Here is an 11618-nt window from a genome sequence, read left to right as displayed (position 1 = left end):
CATGACAGTTAATCCCATCAAATAAACCCGTTCTGTGCATGTGCACTGGTTGTCGTTGATTTTACTCTTTCTAAGGAACAATACACTCTTAGCAAGGTGCTCTTCATTCCTGCATACTTTCTCGACCATAAAATAAGAGATGTAGTTAAACACACAGGTCAGTAACTCATGCGGTGTAAGTCTTGTACGGCACAAACAGATTCCAACCCAGGGGCACTGACATTGACGTATCAATAGATGTGCCCAATCATTAAAAAAACCAACCAACCAACCAACCAACAAATAAACCCCATCACCTGTTTATTTTTATACGTTGATGTGCACTATTGCAACCATAATACCAAGAACCATTTCCTTTATACTGCATATGCGTTGTTACACAATTTGCAATTACACAGCAGCATGGCTTGTTTGAGTGTACATAAACATTTCAATAGGAGATAAGAAAAAAAAATCCACTCCAAAAGCAACCATTGCTTTCAACTAAACCGAAATCTGAAAAAAGCGAAGAAGAAATGTAGAAATCCCCTCGAAGTCTCCCTGCTACTCCGAAATCCCTCCTAACTTATTTATCTTTAGAACTAATTTATAAAAAAAAGAAAAAAAGGGGAAGGGGGATGAGAAATCTTTCCAGTCCACCAATTTAACTTAATATCAATCTGGAAGAGAGAGAGAGAGAGAGAGAGAAAAAAAAAACTGGTTGCATTATACAACTCCGTGTGCTAATTTTCTGTTTAACTGCTTCATCACATACACTGTATATAACCAGTTAACGCTATCTGCAACAAATTATTACTTTTACTATTAAATGTGCACTGCATCCCGTTTCTCTTGCTGACATACATTGGTGTATACACACTGGTTGCTCGCTATTGATCCTACCCTTTCTGAGGAACCATGCCCTCTATACCATGATCCTCATTCATACATACTTTCTCAAACTTAAGAAACATAATTAAGCACCCAGGTCAAATTACACAACATGCAGAGTATAGGCCATTATAACGGCCCAGACACCTTGTACCGAGTTGTACAAATACCAAAACCACCCTTACATAAACTAAAATCTCCCTCTCCCAGAACCACTCCTCCCGGAATCATTTCAAAACGAAAAATCTGCATAATCCTTGATGCACATTTCCTCTTCTAAAGCTCTGTGACCCCCAAAATAAAAAACCCGGCATCAAGCATTTCTAATTAACATGACAGTTGATCCAATGACATAATCCCGTTCTGTGTGTCCTAGATGCCGTTGATCTTACTCTTTCTGAGGGACTACTGGAGTATACACTCTATACCAAATGTGACCGTGCACCTCAAAACGAACATAAAGTCGCACACACTGATTTTGCGTGAGGACTGAAAATAAGTGAAATGGGTCAACCTATAGCCGAACTTGACTTTTTCATATTTTCTGAAAGAGCGGGTCTTCTTTTACATTATACTAAAATTTGGTATCATAAAACGGGCAGGAAAGTGTGTTTTTTAAGCAGTTTATCTCGAACATTTTTGGCAGAATAGTGTGATTAGGTGCGTCTTTCGAATCCCTTTTTCATTTCTGTAAAACCTTGTCCACACTCTTCACTTTCAAATCTAATAATTTTTGAAAGGATAGTGCTACTGCTTTAAAAGTTGGCATTAATTATGGACAGAATGTGTTAATGAGACATGCATAATTTCAGTTTAATTTGATAATCCCTTCATTGTTGTTACTCTGGTGGCTTACTTCTTGTTTTTGTCCCATTCATCGCACAGCCAGCACGGTTTGGTAAAGAACAGCGCTTGAATAGACACTATAATTCAGAGCCTCTTTTCTCAGTTCACACTTTTCCTGAGTTTGCGCTTTCTTTCCAATATTTAGATAGGTTTGGAGAGTCCATTTGATTTGAGTTATACATCATTTTAAAGCTTAAAGTCTGCTCTTTCAGAATATGGTCTTAACTAAAAATTCATGTCTGGCAACTTTTTGTTTGTTTTGAGGTGCAATGTCACAAATGGTCTTTATTCATGCATACTTTCTCGACCAGAAAATAATAGACGTACCTAAATACACAGGTCAAGTAACTCATGCAGTGTAGGTCTTGTACGGCACAAACAGATTCCACCCCGGGGGCACTGACTTGAAGTATCAATAGATGTGCACTTGCACTTGCACTTGCAACACATGTCCTTTTAAGAATGTACATGACCTTTTCAAAGATCATTAATGCATACTTTCTCAAACCTAAGAAACATAATTAAGCACCCAGGTCAAATTACACAACATGCAGAGTATAGGCTAGTATCGATCAAGTAAATCCGTTCTATCGAAGAATGACTAACGCAACTGCTCAACAGTCAACACTAACTTGAAAAAAAAAAACACACATTTTGTGAAAATATCATTAAAGTCATATTTCTTGACCAAATAGATATCGTTTTGAATATATTTCGCTTTCAAAATTCAGAAAATGTAAAGCAGAATGATGCCCAGAAATACGGATATTAATGATCGATCATAAATGCCGAAATACTAATTGATGCAAACTCGACGCAAACTCCAAAACACAACGCTATCCTATGCGAAAGCAACCTATATCGATTACAAATATCGGGAAATGACACCCCGAAATACTAATTAATGCAAACTCAACGCAAACTCAAAAACACAACGCTATCCTACTGAGTATGCGAAAAAAACCTATATCGATTACAAATATCGGGAAATGACACCCCGAAATACTAATTAATGCAAACTCAACGCAAACTCAAAAACACAACGCTATCCTACTGAGTATGCGAAAACAGCCTATATCGATTACAAATATCGGGAAATGACACCCCGAAATACAGTGTACTAATTAATGCAAACATCAACGCAAACTCCAAGACATAACGCTATTCTATGCGAAAACAACCTATATCGATTACAAATATCGGGAAATGACACCCCGAAATATTAAGTAATGCAAACTCAACGCAAACTCAAAAACACAACGCTATCCTATGTGAAAACCTCCTATATCGATTACAAATATCGGAAAATGACATCCCGAAATAATACTTAATGCAAACTCCAAGTCACAATGTTTTCGAATGTGAAAACAATGTAAATTGATCATGAATATCGGAAATTGACATATTGAAACACTATAGTAATGCAAACTCCAAAACAAAAAGTTTTCCTACGTGAAAACTACCTAAATTAATTACAAATATCGGAAAATAACACCTTGACATAAAAAGAAAGAAAAAAATGTCTCACAGTATTCTATCTCATTCCTGTATCAAATTTCACTCTTGCAGAAGCGCAAATTTATCTAACTCCAGATTGAATTGCAGTTTCAAGCAAAAGTGGGGGTAGTGATGTAGAAGAATTTTCATTCTCTATTTTAGAACTCTCGAATTATCAAGCAGGAGCTTTATTTTGATAAATACTCCCAACACTTAAATGATTCTCAGATAATTTTTCAATGAAAATTCCGTTGTGTTAATCCCAAATTGCCAATTGTTTCTGGAAGATAATATAATCACATTCCTGAAAATTAAAGATTTTCTTGCTCTCGCATGCCCATATATTCCCTTCATTCTTTGTTCACCTATTGTCTGAATATATTTCTGTACTTTTTTTAACGTTTTTTAATCTTTTTTGTTGTTTTTATCAATGATATGTCACTCGTATTTCTTTTATTGTTAATATGTCCAAGGAATTTGTCATCAGCTTTGTGTCCTTCTCACTGTTCCCTATTACTTTTTACTAATCCTCTCTCTCTCTCTCTCATCTCTCTTCATATTTTCCTTCCTGTTTTGTTTACTATTATCAAACCGTGTATTTCTGTACATTCTTCTTTGTTTTTATTTTCATCAATCGCACTTCACTCCTATTTACCTTATCATAGTTGTTTTGTATAAACTTAAAGTTACTTGCAACTCTGTTTGATTTATTGAAGTAATAATGTGAAATATGACTTTTAATTGGACCCCGATAGCCAGAATATGGGTTGTTGAGTAAAATGAACTTTGAACTTTAGACTCAGTAATATCACAGTCCTGCAAACGCGTCGTGAAAGGAAGGTGTCGATCGATTAACCCTATAAAGCCCGGGGGGGGGGGGGGCACATTGTGCCCCCTACCAGATTTCATTCGCCACTCCTTCGCCCTTAATCCAATTTCAACCAAATTTTGTGACTTTCCCTAAAATATTATTCCAAACATTTTGATATATAATTTAGCTATATCTGATATTGCTGGTTGCCAGGGCAACCATGAATGACAACCATATCAGTCAGATTTTGCGTATTTTTCTGTTCAAATTCCAATTAACAATATATTGTGTATGAAATGGGCGTTTCTTGGCTGAAATTTGCTGAAGAAGCAAAATGTGAAGTAATTATGGCCCTGAAATGTTTTTCCTATTATTTCCTTTGTTTTCATGTGGCAATGGCATAAAACAATAGAAATAATAGAGATAATTGAAAACAACAGTATTTTCCAAAGATTGCCGTTCTATTCTGTGTGATTTTGATTCCTTCACCCAAGTTATAACTCTAATATCATCTCTTTATCACATTATCAATCTGCAAACTTAAAAATCCAATATTATGGAAATATGAAATGTGATAACTACGCATATACCTATCCAAAACAATGCATCACAGGTCTCATAATGTATGTCTTTATGTTGTTATTAATAGCGCCCCATGTGGTGACCCTGAGAAATGAGTATATGAATATAAGAACGACCCAAGTCCATGGAAGATCATTTCGAGTAAACTAAAAAAAAACTTCATATCTTTTTTATTTGTCCAATAATATTCTATTTAACTGTGATGGGAAGGCAACATTGTATATACAAATTAGAACATATATTATTATGACAATTAACATTTACATCAATTGTGGAGAGGCCATTTTGTGTGGTGGACTTGGGTCGTTCTTTGATTCATATGGACTTGGGTCGTTCTTTGATTCATATACATGATATTCTGCCATAGAGATGGGAGAAGGATGAGAGAGGGCGCTATTATATGAATGTAAGAATGATCCAAGTCCTTCATTCTTACATTGATATAAGATTTAACTTATTCATTTCAGGCACTTCCGGGGGTAATTAGGATTTATCATTTATACACAAGATGAGTCCATGCATAAGCTATAATTTCCCATGTCAAACTGAATTTGGTCAAATATTGGACTTGGGTCGTTCTTACATTCATATACTCAAATTTCAACCATGACAAATAACGAGCTTCGACTTGTACATCATTTGTGGGAAATATGAAAATGATTGATCCATCATTAAACACATACACTTGGGATAAAGAAGTTATACAGAAAAAGCATTTTTTAAAGCAAATTTCCTATGTATTTCTTCATATTTTGGTGAATAGCTCCCTCTATAGGTGACCTTGAGAAAAACCAAATGTGCAGTCATGTAGAGTATGAGACGCTCTACTTATGTGCCAAGTATGACGATGAAACATTAAACAATAACAAAGTTATACAGGGGGGGGGGGCACAATGTGCCCCCCCCCCCCCCCTTGACCGTGGGAAGGGTCAAAATAGCTTGGGCTTTATAGGGTTAACAGGTCGTCAATGCAAACTCCTGAGCGCATTTGATCGATTTTCTTTACAAAATCTGATTCCTACAAATTGCTGTCGATGACTGTACCGAAACCATGGAATAGTACATATGAGTGTATCTAAATTGATAATTGAGTTATATGTGTATGTTAATACTTTCATAAATGCTTGTTCACAACAACAGGTGAAACAAAATGCACCGTAGATCATAATAGTAACCAATTTATAAATAACTTAGTCACATCGACAGTATGTCGGAAGGGGCGCAATTTCTTATGTTTATTTTATCGCTGCGGTGTGTCATGTCTGCGCCATTAAAGCCAACAAAGTTCCACATAATTATCAGTCTTAAGTATTGTTTCCTAACATGTTGAATCTTTCAGTTGAATGCAATGCGCGTAATATCATCATCATATACTTCAACGACAGTAGTCATTGTTATACATGATTATTTTTTATAGAAGTAGCCAACTAACCGACAAAATCCAACAATAGGCATATTGCCACAATATTTGATATTATGGTACTTGGTGTACAGGTGATAATAGAGCTCCCTGTTCGTCTTTAATTTACAGCTTCATCAATTAGTTCGCTGAATTGACTTTGTATTACTTCTTTGTATGAAAAAGATATTTAGAAAAGGAATGGAATATGTTTGATAAATAGAGTAATCGGGAAAATAAAAAGCGGCAGGTATGGTACATTAAAGGCCTTTTACAGGTACATGTACTTTACTCAACTCCTTACTAAACAATGCTAAATTAGGTAAAAGAAGTCAGGTATATTTGGAGGATTATGCTGGCCAATGTCCTTACGGGGATATTGGATTTCCATGGAAGTGAAATAAGTATTTGCGGCTATTTAGTCTATATATCCAATATTCACCTACTGAATTATTCTCCATAGAATATATTTTGACGTTCGAAGTGTCTTCTTAACACCCTGTCATACACTGTAACAAAACTGGAATCATATTGACGGAATAAAGTATCAAAGTCTACATGACTTGAACAAAAAAAAAAAGAGAACAATTTTCTCTCCAGCTGTTTGTATTTAATACAAACAGCTGGACTCCTTTACATTATTTTATATATTTTGAGAAAATGAAAATAGTTACTCTGTTAAAAAGATCATTGCGCTAGTATCCTTCTTTTTCCAAATTCCTGCCCAGACTCTTTAACAAAAAAAAAACAAACAAAACAAAACCAGATTACTTTATTCTAAGTTACTTTTATTCTCTGTGGCAACTTTATTTCCACTTTTCATCACAGGGATACTTTTGTTGAAATTATGTTATATAAAACGGACATTTTTCAGGAAAATTTTACCCCTAAATAATTTCGTAACACTTTGTTAAGGCAAAGGTAACGACCAATCGGGAACCCGAAGTACTAATTACTGAAAACCACAAAACACAATGTTATCTGATAAGAAAATGACATGAAGCTCGCCTATAGCACCTCCTTGATGGAGCGATATGAAACAAAAATCTGTGTTAAAGAAACAACTCAAGTTTCCAGGAAGATAAATGTTTTAGTATGAAATAAAATTCCTTAATACACTCTTCATGCTACCCTTTATAATCTGATGTTACTATTCTGTATATCACTATAGTCTTTCTACGTCACAGTTTACGAGGCATGCGATTCGCTTTCATATCGATCTCATGTTTTTTTTTTTATGTTCCCTTACTTCTTTCATTTGATATACAGTATGAAATATTTGGCATATCCCATTATCATCTTACCGTGAGTAATGTCAACGAAGCTTTGAATTTGATTAATAGTTCGATTCGGAACTGGCAGACTGCATTAAATTCTTGACTACGTCTGGTCAAATTTCGAAATAAATTGTGTAAGTATTTGAATTATGTCTACCATTATCCTCCAGTATTTGGCACTGAAAATAAGCCAGGGCCACCGACTCTTTAATCAATATAGCCTATATAACGTTGACAACGTCAAGTGACATAGCCCTACATCATGGTATACATGCTATGACGCGCGCTACGTGGGACCATCTGCAAATTACGTAGAAAAACAAAAACAAAAACAAAAACGAACAACAACAAATGATACCGCCATAACTGACCCCCTCCATTTCCTGAATCATTGAGCAAACGATAATGACCCTGATGACTCAGTCAGGATGCATCTATGGGCATACACAGCGATGATCAGGGGCGTCGATCCTACGTGGGGGGGGGGGGGGGGGGGAGTGGAGGGTGTGCAAAGGGCCATTTGCCGTGCCTTCATGGAAATGTTGGGGGCAAACAACCAAACAATTCCCGAGATGAGGAAAAAAAAATACATCTCGAACTTTCTTGATTGGAAATTGTCCAAAATAAATACCGCCAAAAATTCTTATGCACCAGATCTTTGAATTGCAATCATAGACATACAAAAGCTTCCCCACTGGGTCCCTTTCGACAGACTTTGTACACTTTTGAGATTGATGTATTTCCTGATGTTTTATTAAAAGTGTGCAGCAGATATTTCACTTACAAAAGTTTCCTCATAATAATGCAGAGGCGTCGATGGGGGGAGGGGATGGTTCCCTCCTATAAAAGTATTGGGGGCAAACATATTATTTTGCTCCTCCTCATTATTCCGGAGATGTGGAAATTTTCTCTCTTTTTTTAAAATAGAAAACTGTCTAAATATATTACCCCAAGATGGCAGAATTTCAATTTTGAAAATACAAAACCTCCCTCGCGTGAGAGGGGAACAGTCCTACCCCCTTCCATACCCTCCTCATTCTGACCTTTGTACTTCATACACTTTTAGATTTCCAAATATTTCATCTAAAGTGTGCACCATGCAGGTCTTTCATTCGGTCAAAAAAATTCAAACGTTTCTTCTGGTGGGTGGGAGGAGATAAACTATGGGGTTCTTCCACCTCCACAGATTTAATTAGTACTCACTTTTGGGATTGGAATTTTCCCAGATTCCATCATGAACGTGTTTACGAGATATTTTCATTTTGATTTGAATAAACACATAAGCTCCCTCGTATGCAGGGGTGTCGATCCTAGTTGGGCTATACAGGGAGCAAACATGTCATTTTGTCCCCAATATTTCCCGAAATGAGGAAGATTTTCCTGCTTTTTGATTGAAACCTGTCCAAATATTTAACCCATATTATGCACCTGGTCCTCGAATTTCAATATTGTCAAAATGCGAAATTTTCCTTGCGTCGGAGGGTGATACCCCTTTCCACACACTTCCCAATTTCGTCGCCTATTATATACTTAATACACTTCGAAAAGTTGGGCAAATGCAGAATATTTCATCACAAAGTGTGCATCAAATATGTCACTTCAATTCTAATAAACTCAAATGTTCCCTCATCCTCTTTAAATTTACCCTTTCCTCACTCGGGTCCTATCCTTAGAATTAGATCTGGCATACTTTGGTGATTGACAAATTTCCGAACATGGCGCAAATGTGTGCATCAGATCGTTCTATTTCAATTGTAAAAATGCAAAAAGTCCGTCGTGTGCAAGGGGACTATCCTCTCCCACATAGTCCCCTCCCCCCGTCAACTTCCATATATTTGGTACTGGGATACCGCGATTTAGTCATTCGTAATATATGTGAATATTCATTTTTCTTAGTTTTTTTGACAGGAAAATAATCCAAAAATTTCACCAAAAGTGAGCACCAGATCTCCGAATTTCAGATCTGAAAAAGCATATCTTCCTCGTGTGGGAGTGGGCACAGTCACTCCCCCCCCCCCCATTCTTCTAATTCTAGTTTATTATTTTACTATAGAATACTTACGCTTTTCACAAAAACAAAACTCGAATATCTCACCAAAAGTGTGCACCATATCTCTGAATTCCAGGCCTCTCTTGCGTGAGAAAGGACCTATCCCCCTTCACAGCACATTTTCGTGAATACAATTTAATGTTTCTCACTTTTGTGACAGAAGCAATATTTCACACACACACAGTCACACACACACACACACACACACACACACACACACACACACAAAATGTGTGCCCCTAGATCTCTGAAGTAAAGGTCTGATATTGCAAAATCTCACTCATGTTGGAGGGGGTAATTCCTTCCCTTATAGGGGCGTCGATCCTGGGGGCGCAGGGGGTAGTTACTCCCCCCCCCCCCCCATAAAACATCGGAGGGGCAAACATATTGTTTTGTCAAATAATCAACCAACACTTGTTGTGACATTGAATGATACATACAGAAGATTAGTCCAAATTGAAATAACACATGTTCTTAAATCATCTGTCGTCAAACACAAAGACATACCTTAGCTTATTTTTTTTTTTGGCAGACACACTCACACACACACACACTCACACATCCATCTTAAGTGTACGGAGAAATAGAGATGAGAAAAAGAAAGGTAGTGGAAGAAAGGAAGTCTAGTCAGTCATCGATACCTTCTGTCTAAATACACTCTGTTTATATAGAACTTTACACCTAGAAAATGTAGTGGTAGATTTAAGGTCACCATCAATAGAATTACATTTCTTGACACCTGTAAAATATATAGATTGCAATCCGCTTAGAGTTGAATAAGTCACAGGTTTACGAAAATTATAGCGTTCCCGAATTAGATATGAATGGAGTGAGGAATTCATCGGGAACATGTATAAACATACATAAACAACAAAACATTCAGTTTGACCGGATCAAAAATTGGAAGCATCCGAAATTGCACAAAGAGTGGTGAACTTGTTAATATAATGACTATTGTTTATTATACGTAAAGCTCGTTTTTTAAGCATATTATAATCTGTGAATGTGTACCCTGTTTGTGTTCCCCCAATTCATTGCAATAATCAAGATGAGGTAAAATTATTGCATTAAAATTTTTTACCAAGATATTAGAAAGTAGTACACTTTGGCAGTTTGAAAAAAAAAGACTTAAAACTCTATCACGTCTGATTCTGCAGAAGAATATTGAATATTCCTTCTTGATTTAGGCGGTTTGTGGGGACCCAAAGGGGAGCATGGTGCCAATTTGAACACATTGAGATTCTATCCCCTGGGAATGCTACTTGCCAAGTTTAGTGGATATCCAATATGTTATTATCAAGGACAACATGAAAATGTTGAAAGTTTAAGCACGGCGAACGCCGGACGAAGAGCGATCGCAATAGCTCACTTACTTGAGCCTTCGGCTCAGATGAGCTAAAATGCAAAAGCTCCCTCGTATACGGGGGCCTCAATCTTAGAGGGGGCCGAAGGGGGGGCAAACATATCATTTTGTTCCCCTAATGATTCCCGCAATGGGGACAATTTCTTGCTTTTGATAGAAAACTGTCCAAATATTTCATCAAAGTGTGCACCAGATCGCTGAATTTCAATTCTGAAAATGCAAAATCTCTCTCGCCTGGTAGGGGGATACCCATCCAAAAATGTTTCATCTAAATCGGGGTTCCCACTGTTGTGTGATCCATTGCGAACGACACGATTGGACATTCGTAACTGATCGTGGAAGTTTTGTTGAACTCGTCTGAAATTCACGTTTGCATACGAGGTTATGCCAGTCAATACGTGTTGGTTCGCTTGGATGCGACATGGTCACGATCGGTCTATTTCAAGCAATACGATCTGTCACGATCTGGTCTCCCTTTCAAATACGACCAGATAGGATTGTCCCGATTGAGTCTACGATTGGTTTTGATCTTACATGATCATTACTATCAGGATCCCCGATCTGGTGCGTGCAGCTACGTTCTGATAAGTTCCAATACCAAGAGTCCTATGAAGGTGATTAATGAAGTTCTCATGCAGAGTTAATGATAAATCAGAACAAGTGAAGGAAATATCTTAGCATGGTATCTTGATCCAAAATCCGGTACATGTTGATTATGCGTTTTATGATTTTGTTGTTGTTGTTGTTGATTTAGGCCCCAGTCTTGCTAGTAATGTACCAGTAACATCAGATAAAGAATGTCATTATTTTCTAATTGATCCAAATCCTCAGGGGGTGTTTTTTATTCCCATCCAAGAATACGAGGTGAGGGACGTAGTTCACAAGTTAAAAACAAAAAAGAGTGCTGGAAATGATGGCATTAC

The sequence above is a fragment of the Diadema setosum genome, unplaced genomic scaffold (assembly GCF_964275005.1).
Source record: "Diadema setosum unplaced genomic scaffold, eeDiaSeto1 scaffold_28, whole genome shotgun sequence".
Lineage (NCBI taxonomy): Eukaryota > Metazoa > Echinodermata > Echinoidea > Diadematoida > Diadematidae > Diadema > Diadema setosum.
Note: the sequence above shows the minus strand (reverse complement) of the source record.